Genomic DNA, 11,135 nt, shown 5'->3' with positions numbered 1-11,135 from the left:
TCTATTACAGACACCTTAATGCATACTTTTAAATTATATTATGTGTGCTAAACATAAAATGTTTTTTTTAGAGTCCTAATGTTACTGTCCCCACTAAAAAAAACAACGTAAAACCATGTAATATGTCCATGAAACATTTAATTGAAATACTGTAGAATTCCATTCATTCCTATGGAGGACTACTCCTACTAGGGAGTGCCAATATGGCCGACCAGTGGCTTCAAAGCCTCTCAATGGCCAATAAATAGCAAAATACAATCTAGGGTTTATATACGTCATTGGGTGTAGCAAAGTGAATTTGTCTGTGAGCTGGCCGATTTTGCATAATATACATTATTCTGTAGACCTACTAAAGCAAAAAGTAGGCCTAACTTAAGCAAATTATTTTCTGTCTAAAGGCAGTTCCAGGATAAAGTTTAAACCCAAATAAATGACAATAAATAATTGTGTTAATCAAGATGTGGAAATGTTTTAAAAGAAAGACCTATATTATTGAATCTTTTTTGGGGGGGCATCATGGTGTATTAGACAGCTCACTGTTATTGCAAAGCAGCCCGAAGCCCTCCTCAAAAAGTAAAGTTTAACTTAGACTTTACTCGGCTAAATCAACACATATTTCTCTCTCTCTCTCTCTACCATGTTAACCAAACATCTTGCACAAGTTTTGGACACATTAAACATGAAGGCTCTTCTAATATGGGTTGTTTTGCTGAACTTTTACAAACTCCTTAAGACAAGTGACTGCACTTCAACACAGTAAGTTTCCCACAATAAACATGATCATAATTGTTTAGGAGACTTTGCTTAACCTAAATGAAAAATAGATGCGTTTGATTGATAGATCCAGAAGGACCACCACATGATCACATGATAATGTTTACTCTTTCCACCGTATATCCTCCTACACGTTTTCTGTATTTAAAAAAAAAAGTCGAATTGAAGTGATCATTGACATGAAGTTGACTCGTTGACATGATTTAAGGAATTACTACGAAATCATGAGATGACAGGATACATTTAAACCCATGTATTTGCTATAATACGGAACTGTAATTAATAACAAACTAATCTGGGAAGGATAACACTTCAATTTGCTCAATTTGCCCCAAGGCAAACATTTTGACTATATTAGCCCACACAGCTACAAGGATGCACTTTCATGCTAGGTTTAAGATCTCATATTTAAGCTTATAGACCCCAACTGGTGTATAGGACAATATTAAAACGATCTACATTGGTTTAGATACAAGCATCATGAAACCTCTAACCCAGGCCTGGGCAAAGGCCGGCCAGGGGCAGTAGACGGTCCGCGGAATCATGCTCAGATCACTGATCAATTTGCGATAGTAGTTTTGAAAAATAGTTTAACCTGTAATAGTATTTGTTATTAAAATTAAAAGCCCAATAAATACTCGCCTTTGTGTAATGATTTAACTCCCACCGCTTGTGGGACATTTATTCTGAAGGCACGTATAAAAAACAACTGCACGAGGACAGACAGTGACTGACAGGCTGACAGACGTCACAATTGCAAATAGTAGCTAGGTAGAAATTGCGCAAAAATGTTACTGAACCTTAAAGAGACAAAGATCAGGTCGCCCATGCCCTTAATGCTATCACTGCATTCTCTATTGCATCAGGATTAATGCTGAATGTTTCTAAATGTGAAATCTTATGTTTATATGACTCTGATGATAAAGAAATATAAAATATTCCTGTAAAGGACTGTGTTAAATATTTAGGAATAGATCTGTCAAAAAACTACTTAGTCAGATAACATATACATTTCTCTCCTAAAATTAAGAAAACAAAAAATAGATTTAATAATTGGTACAAAGGGATCTTTCTATACTTGGGAGAGTACTTCTGTCCAAGGCAGAGGGACTGTCTTGCTTTGTGTACCCCACATTATCTTTATTTGTAAATCCCTCTACTTGTTAAGAGATCAAGACCTTTCTTGACTTCATCTGGAAAAATAAGTCTCACAAACTAAAAGAGTCAGTCCTCTCTAATAAAAGAGCTGAAGGTGGTCTGGAAGTGTTGGATTTTGTCAACATAAATAACACTTTCAAGATCAACTTGTTGAAAATATGTTTGATCAATACTGATTCAATATGGTATTTAATTCCAAATAACGTGTTTAATAAGTTTGGAGGACTTCAATTTTTACTGAAATGTAATTTAAGAATACGTGCTAAATTGGCTTCACCAACACGCTTTAATGGCATGGGAAAAAAAAGTTTCCTGCACAACTTTTCCCCACATAAAGCTCTTTTGTGGAATAATTCAGACATAACTGTAAGGAATAAGTCATTGTTCTACCCCAGCTGGCATGAGAGGAATATTGACTTTGTTCTTGATGTTTTTGACAACAAGGTAATATTTTTACATATGAACTATTTATAACATTGAATGAGCTTCCAATACCTTTCAGAGAGTTTATTTCTGTGATCAAAGCCATTCCCAGTGGTCTAACTACACTAATGAAAACTCATCTTAGCTTTGGTAATGATCACAAAGCCTATCCAGAACTCAGATTGGAAGGTGTGAGGTACTTGAAAAATCTTGTTGTAATAAATATATAAGACAAATTCTCCATTCACAGAACCAACTTACGCCTAGAGGAACATTTTCCTGGAACATGCTTATTCCTGACATTGTCTGGAAAAAGCTTGGTTAAGGCCTTACTGTCACACCCTGGCCTTTGTTATATTGATTTTCTTTATTAGTTTAGTTAGGTCAGGGTGTGACATGGGGGATGTTTTTGTGTTTTGTCTAGTTTAGGGTGTGTGTATTGTTTAGGGGGTTTTGAAGATGTATGGGGTTGTGTTCAATGTAGGTGTTTAGGAAAGTCTATGGTTGCCTGGTTTGGTTCTCAATCAGAGACAGCTGTTTATTGTTGTCTCTGATTGGGAGCCATATTTAAGGCAGCCATGGGCTTTAGGTGTTTGTGGGTAATTGTCTATGTTCTATGTTGCATGTGTGCACTTAGTTCGTTTTAGCTTCACGATCGTTTGTTTTTGTTCATTTAATAAGTGTTTGTTTTTTATTCATTAAAAGAAGATGTCTTTTTTCCACGCTGCGCCTTGGTCCACTCATTCGTCTCATAACGATCGTGACACTTACAAATATTGTATACCAAACAAATGTAAGGAACTGCACTTTAACATTCGACATAAGATATATCCATGTAATTCTATGTTGTCCAAATTTGTAGCTATTGATGATGTCTGCGTTTTCTGTGAAAAAGAAGGTGAGAATCTGACTCACTTGTTCTTTGAATGTAAATTTGTGTCAGAATTTTGGGAAAACCTTGCAGAATACTTATTTACCATTATGAACACTGAATAAACATTTAAAAAATAAAACAATTAAAAAAGTAATTGCGCAAAAATTTGTTTTTCAAAGAAAAGGGAAGAAGACAATGAATGTAGAGTGTTCTAGCAAGAGTGGAAATCGAACAATTTCTTTATTGAGGTATCAGAAAAAGCTGTGTACTTGGTGTGCAAAGAGAGCATCGCTGTCTTGACAGACTACAACTTGTCCTGACACTTCCAGACGAAGCATGCAGAGAAATATAGGAATATGCCTTCTGAGCAGAGGGCAAGTGCATCGAAGGAGTTGCTTTCTCAGTTGCAAAAGCAGCAAGGACTTTTCACAAAACTGCATTCAGCAAACCACGGAATTGCGAGAGCCAGCTATGTAGCCCTCCCACGAAATTGCTAAACATAGCAAGCCATTCGCTGAGGATGAATTCATTAAATAATGTTTAATTGACTCTGCAGCAATACTTTGCCCCGCCAAGAAAGAGCTGTTTGAAAATATTTCCCTGTCAAGACGAACAGTGATACGGCATGTTGAGGACATCGCAGAGAATATGGAACAACAGTTGAAAGACAAGGTAAAGTAATTATTGGCCCTGGGTGAGAGCAGTGATGCACGTGACACAGCACTGTTGTTGGTATTCTAACGAGGCATAACCCCAGACGTTGAAATTACAGAGGAGCTTGCTTCAGTGCAGTCAATGAAGAGCACAACCACAGGGAAATATTTATTGGAGGAGGTTAATAAGTGTGTGGCAAACCTGGGACTGACTTTTTAAAAGTTATCCAGTGTGACCACTGATGGGTGCCCAAACTTGACTGGAAAAAACATTGTCCTTGTGAAAAGGATACAAGATCAAGTAGCTGAGCTGAACCCAGATGTGAGGGTGTTGGTGAATGGAAAAAATGCAGAGTCAGGCGCAGGACACAGATATGAGTAATAGTCCAAAATTTACCCAAAATATAAGTAAAGTTCCAACAAGGAAAAACACAATAATCCAGAGCACTAACAACACAAACCCACATGACAATCAATAACGCACAAAACAGAGAGGGAAGTCAGAGGGTTAAATAAGGAACATATTGTCGCCTCCGAGTGCCGAAACCATTCATCCAACGCAGGAGCCTCGATCTGGCTCTGATGCCTAGGTGCCAGGACCGGCTGATAACCTACTACACACTGGAAAGGGGATAGGTTTGTGGAAGAGTGGCGAAGGGAGTTTTGGGCCATCTCCGCCCAGGGGATGAAAACCGACCACTCCCCCGGCCGGTCCTGGCAATAGGACCGCAGAAACCTACCCACATCCTGGTTGACTCTCTCCACCTGCCCGTTACTCTCGAGGTGGAAACCTGAGGTGAGGCTGACCAAGACCCCCAGGCGTTCCATAAAAGTCCTCCAGACTTTAGAAGTGAATTGGGGACCCCGATCAGAAACTGTATCCTCAGGCACCCCGTAGTGCCGGAATACGTGTGTGAACAGGGCCTCCACAGTCTGTAGAGCCGTAGGGAGACCGGGCAAAGGAAGAAGACGGCAGGACTTAGAAAACCGATCCACAACGACCAGGATCGTGGTATTACCCCATGACGGGGGAAGATCCGTCACGAAATCCACCGATAGGTGTGACCACGGTTGTTGTGGAACGGGAAGAGGCTGTAATTTCCCTCTGGGCAGGTGTCTAGGTGCCTTGCACTGTGCGCACACCAAACAGGAGGAAACATAAACCCTCACGTCCTTAGCTAAAGTGGGCCACCAGTACTTCCCAGCAAGACAACGCACTGTCCGACCGATGCCAAGATGACCAGAGGAGGGTGACGTGTGGGCCCAACAGATCAAACGATTGCGGACATCAAACGGAAGGTACAGACGCTGAACTGGACACTGTGGGGGAGTGGGCTCTGCACGTGACGCCCGCTCGATGTCCGCGTCCACCTCCCATACCACCGGTGCCACCAGGCAAGAAGCTGGGATTATGGGAGTGGGATCCGCAGACCGCTCCTCCGTGTCATACATCCGGGACAGTGCGTCCGCCTTAACGTTCTGGGAACCTGGTCTGTAGGATAGAGTGAACACAAAGCGGGTGAAAAACATGGCCCACCTCGCCTGGCGAGGGTTCAGTCTCCTAGCTGCCCGTATGTACTCCAGATTGCGGCGGTCAGTCCAAATGAGGAAAGGGTGTTTAGCCCCCTCAAGCCAATGTCTCCACGCCTTCAGAGCCCTGACAACAGCCAACAGCTCCCGGTCCCCCACATCATAGTTTCGCTCCGCCGGGCTGAGCCTCTTCGAAAAGGAAACTGTAGTCGTGTTGACAGTTCTCTGTGTGTAGGCTTCTAATGGTGTAACAAAGATGAATATTCCAACAGAAAACAATAGTGACATTAGATATTTAAATGTTGATGTTTTGGCCTTTCTGAGAATGCCAATTTTTTTCACTGGCTTCCCTTTACTTTGAAGCATGGCTAGAAAACCACTGCTCTGAATACTCTTCACACAGATGTCATTGTCATATACAGGCCGCATAGATAGAAAAGGGACCCCTTTAGGGCCATTGTTGGCCAGTCACGTGCAAGCCGAACTGTCAAAACCTCAGTCATGCTGTATGTGTCACTTCAGTGGGTCCTCTTAATACATATTGACTTCAATTCTTCAATCGCATGTTTAAAATGACAATGCACCGTGGGAAACTAAGGTTGGCAAGAGTCACAAGGTGATCAGAGTGTGTTGGTTTCCTCTTCATTGTAGTTGAAAATGTAAAATAGTTCACAATAAATCACACACAGACTAGAGCAGTGCAGGGAACATACACTGCATGACCAAAAGTATGTGGGTGATATACTATATATACAAAATAATGGACACCCCTTCAAATGAGTGGATTCGGCTATTTCAGCCACACCCATTGATGAGAGGTGTATAAAACAGCCGTGCAATCTCCATAGACAAACATTGGTAGTAGAATGGCCTTACTGAAGAGCTCAGTGAATTTCAACATGGCACCGTTATAGGATGCCACCTTTCCAACAAGTCAGTTGAAATTTCTGCTTGAGCTGCCCCGGTCAACTGTAAGGGCTGTTATTGTGAAGTGGAAACGTCTCGGAGCAACAATGGCTCAGCCGCAAGGTGGTAAGCCACACAAGCTCACAGAACGGTACCGCCGAGTGCTGAAGCGTGTAGGGTGTAAAAATTGTCTATTCTCAGAAGCAATGTCAGCATATTAATGACATCGATTTACACAAGCCTAAGATCACCATGCACAATGCCAAGTGTTGGCTGGAGTGCTTTGGCAAAGTGGGTGGGGTTATATCCTTCCTGTTTGGCCCTGTCCGGGGGTTTCTTCGGATGGGGCCACAGTGTCTCCTGACCGCTCCTGTCTCAGCCTCCAGTATTTATGCTGCAGTAGTTTATGTGTCGGGGGGCTAGGGTCAGTTGGTTATACCTGGAGTACTTCTCCTGTCTTATCCAGTGTCCTGTGTGAATTTAAGTATGCTCTCTCTAATTCTCTCGTTCTCTCTTTCTCTCTGAGAACCTGAGCCCTAGGACCATACGTCAGGACTACTGGGCATGCTGACACCTTGCTGTCCCCAGTCCGCCTGGCCTTGCTGCTATTCCAGTTTCAACTGTTCTGCCTGCGGTTACGAAACCCCTACCTGTCCCAGACCTGCTGTTTTCAACTCTTAATGATCGGCTATGAAAAGCCAACTGAGATGTATGCCTGATTATTATTTGACCATGCTTGTCATTTATGAACATTTTGAAAATCTTGGCTCTCTCTAATTTTCTCCTTCTCTCTTTCTTTCTCTCGGAGGACCTGAGCCCTAGGACCATACGTCGGGACTACCGGCCGTGGTGACTCCTTGCTGTCCCCAGTCCGCCTGGCCTTGCTGCTATTCCAGTTTCAACTGTTCTGCCTGCGGTTATGGAACCCCTACCTGTCCCAGACCTGCTGTTTTCAACTCTTAATGATCGGCTATGAAAAGCCAACTGAGATTTATTCCTGATTATTATTTGACCATGCTTGTCATTTATGAACATTTTGAAAATCTTGGCTCTCTCTAATTTTCTCCTTCTCTCTTTCTTTCTCTCGGAGGACCTGGGCCCTGGGACCATGCGTCGGGACTGCCGCCCGTGGTGACTCCTTGCTGTCCCCAGTCCGCCTGGCCTTGCTGCTATTCCAGTTTCAGCTGTTCTGCCTGCGGTTATGGAACCGCCACCTGTCCCAGACCTGTTGTTTTTCAACTCTTAATGATCAGCTATGAAAAGCCAACTGAAAATTATTCATGATTATTATTTGACCATGCTTGTCACTTATGAACATTTTTGAACATCTTGGCATAGTTCTGTTATAATCTCCACCCGGCACAGCCAGAAGAGGACTGGCCACCCCTCATAGCCTGGTTCCTCTCTAGGTTTCTTCCTAGGTTTTGGCCTTTCTAGGGAGTTTTTCCTAGCCACCGTGCTTCTACACCTGCATTACTAGCTGTTTGGGGTTTTAGGCTGGGTTTCTGTACAGCACTTCAAGATATTAGCTGATGTACGAAGGGCTATATAAAATAAAATTGATTGATTGATTGAGTGGTGTAAAGCTCGCTGCCATTGGACTCTGGAGCAGTGGAAATGGACAAATCAGTGTTTGGCTGATGGCAGGAGAACGCTGCCTGCCCGAATGCATAGTGCCAACTGGAAATTTTGGTGGAGGAGGAATAATGGTCTGGGTCTGTTTTTCATGGTTCAAGCTAGGCCTCTTAGTTCCAGTGAAGGGAAATCTTAAAGCTACAGCATACAATGACATTCTAGACAATTCTGTGCTTACAACTTTGTGGAAACAGTTTGGGGAAGGCCCTTTCTTGTTTCAGCATGATAATGCCCCAGTGTACAAAGCGAGGTCCATACAGAAGTGGTTTGTTGAGATAGGTGTGGAAGGACTTGGCTGGCCTGCACAGAGCCCTGACCTCAAACCCATCATACACCTTTGGGATGAATTGGAACACAACTGCGAGCCAGGCTAATCGCCCAACATCAGTGCCCGACCTCACTAATGCCCTTGTGGCTGAATGAAAGCAAGTCCCCGCAGCAATGTTCCAACATCTAGTGGAAAGCCTTCCCAGAAGAGTGGAGGCTCTTATAGCAGCAAAGGGGGAACCAACTCCATATTGATGGCCATGATTTTGGAATGAGATGTTCGACGAGCAGGTGTCCGCATACTTTTGGTCATGTAGCGTATGTCAGAGAGAACATGGAAGCTCAGCAAGATGGCTGGAGCTGGTGCTCATCATCCAGGGGAACAACACAAACACACACATCAAATCTCTTAGAGCTTGAAAAAGCAACTGAACATGTAACCAAAGCTGAGACAAAAATAAAGATGAGGTTGCAAGAGAAGAAAACATCTGTCAGATTGGTGTTATAATAGCAATGTGTGCCTCAGTATATTTTCATTTGATGGAAGAGATACCCTCTGGAGCTGCTGCAGTGTGTTCTACTGGCTGGGATCATAGGCCTCTGTGTCTACTGTGATAGGTACAACAACCTGACTGAAGAGAGACCAACTAGAGACCAGCCACAACAGCCTGACTTAGAGAGCATACCAGCTTCAGAGAGAGACAGAAAGACTGAGACCTTGGTAATAGGGTTTCTATTAGCCGATATGTTTCGACTTTGAGGTTGAGCAGTAAATGCATCTTCCCCTTCAAGTCTGAACGATCCTCAGCCATATGGAAGATGTGCCTGTACTCCTAATGATCTCATTATCCGATGTGGAAAATCAAGAAGATTGAAATACTGCTCGTTCTAGCATTAGCTAGCCTAGCATGCTGACGAAAAAGGCAGTTAAGTAAAAAAGAGCAGTAATTCAATCTTCTTGATTTTCTATATCTATTCATCATCAATTGCAGTATTAGTAAGTGTTGATGATAATAGTTCTAATCACACTTAATAACTATTAGTAAATATCCAATTCATTATGTGTATGTTTTCTAAATGATCTCATGAACCAATAACTCCTTTACAGCTGGTTTGTAATTGAAATAATAAATAATTTATAAAGTATGAAAATACAATTAACAGACACCTTAGTCATTATTTTATTATATTAAACATGACAAATATGTTGTAACAGTGTTTATGAAAATAATGTTTAATTGACATTTTTATGTTTGTGCTTTTCTAATAACCAATTTCTCTGTTCTATTGATGTGCTTTTCTAATAACCAATTTCTGTGTTCATGAGTGACTCATTGAACGAATCCTCACTATCAGTATCTGCAATTTAGCAGTATGCCCAGAAACTTGTTTTGAGAAAGGGTTATCTCAGTTTCAAGGTCTCAGCTTTGAGAGAAGAAGCCTTGTGAGTTATTAGTCTGTCACATGCACGACCCAGTATTGGTCGATCACATGAAAGAAGTAAACATTAATGATTAATTAATTATGAACGATGAATAAGCTAAATCATGCAAATATAATTTGTCTGTATATAAGAGAACTAACAGGACTGCCCCAGGTAGAGCTCCTGATCGACATGTGTACTTGGTGCACTGAGTTGGTTGGAACCTCTCCAGCACGATGATAATAAAGAATTATTGATTTTAGATGTATCTTCGAGTGTCCCTGTGTAGTATTTCCACAACAATTGTTTGAGTCTTATATCTCCCTCTCTAACCTTAAGCATCAGCTGTCAGAGCAGCTTACCAATCACTGTACCTGTACACAGCCAATCTGTAAATAGCGCACCCAACTACCTCATCCCCATATTGTTACTTATCCTCTTGCTGTTTTGCACCCCATTATCTCTACATGCACATCCTCATCTGCACATCTATCACTCCAGTGTTAATGCTAAATTGTAATTATTTCGCCTCCATGGCCTATTTATTGCCTTACCTACCTACTCTTCTACATTTGCACACACTGTACATAGATTTTTCTATTGTGTTATTGACTGTACGTTTGTTTATGTGTAACTCTGTGTTGTTTTTGTCACACTGCTTTGCTTTATCTTGGCCAGGTCGCAGTTGTATATGAGAACTTGTTCTCAATTGGCCTACCTGGTTAAATAAAGGTGAAATAAAATTTTTAAAGCTGTTGATAAGTGTTTGCTAGGGGACCCTATAAGCTTTGGCTACAGTGCATGTTTTCTCTTAGCTACATCCTGTAGCCAACATATTATTGCTTTGCATATTCCTCTTTGATTTAGAAGACAATGTTGCACAAACAACATGCTGATTTAGGTCTACACCATCACTGGTATTATCAGGCTGTATTAGCTAGCTACGTTTGCTCTTACTCAGTACATTTATTAGCTAGCTAGCTATTAGCATTAGCGGCTAACAATTAGCGTCTCAAAAGATTTAGGGCAATTTGCTAAGAAAAGAATCTAGCTGTTTGCTGATGTAAGAAACACAAACCTTTAGTGTCTTTATAGAAGGCTAGTAGATTTATATTAAGCAGCAATGTGAAAACAGCATTGTTGTCATCAACATTGTTGACCTGGCCAAGGCTTTCGACTCTGTCAATCACCGTATTCTTATCGGCAGACTCAATAGCCTTGGCTTCTCAAATAACTGCCTCGCCTGGTTCACCAACTACTTCTCAGATAGAGTTCAGTGTGTTAAATCGGAGGGCCTATTGTCCGGACCTCTGGCAGTCTCTATGGGGGTGTCACAGGGTTCAATTCTCGGGCTGACTCTTTTCTCTGTATATATCAATGATGTCGCTCTTGCTGCTGGTGATTCTCTGATCCACCTCTACGCAGGCGACACATTCTGTATACATCTGGCCCTTCTTTGGACACTGTGCTAACAAACCTCCAAACGAGCTTC

General features: G+C 41.8%; 1 long non-coding RNA gene across 1 annotated transcript; it reads left to right on the top strand.

Moving 5' to 3' along the window:
• The first annotated feature begins 615 nt into the window (after nucleotides 1–615).
• On the top strand, nucleotides 616–9,911 carry LOC129840245 (uncharacterized). The gene is made up of 3 exons (XR_008757178.1): nucleotides 616–756; nucleotides 6,845–7,027; nucleotides 7,127–9,911. It is a non-coding gene; the product is annotated as an uncharacterized LOC129840245 (long non-coding RNA).
• Nucleotides 9,912–11,135: the final 1,224 nt, after the last annotated feature.

This window comes from Salvelinus fontinalis, chromosome 41, assembly GCF_029448725.1.
Source record: "Salvelinus fontinalis isolate EN_2023a chromosome 41, ASM2944872v1, whole genome shotgun sequence".
NCBI lineage: Eukaryota > Metazoa > Chordata > Actinopteri > Salmoniformes > Salmonidae > Salvelinus > Salvelinus fontinalis.
Note: the sequence above shows the minus strand (reverse complement) of the source record. Positions and strands in the feature narration are given on the sequence as shown.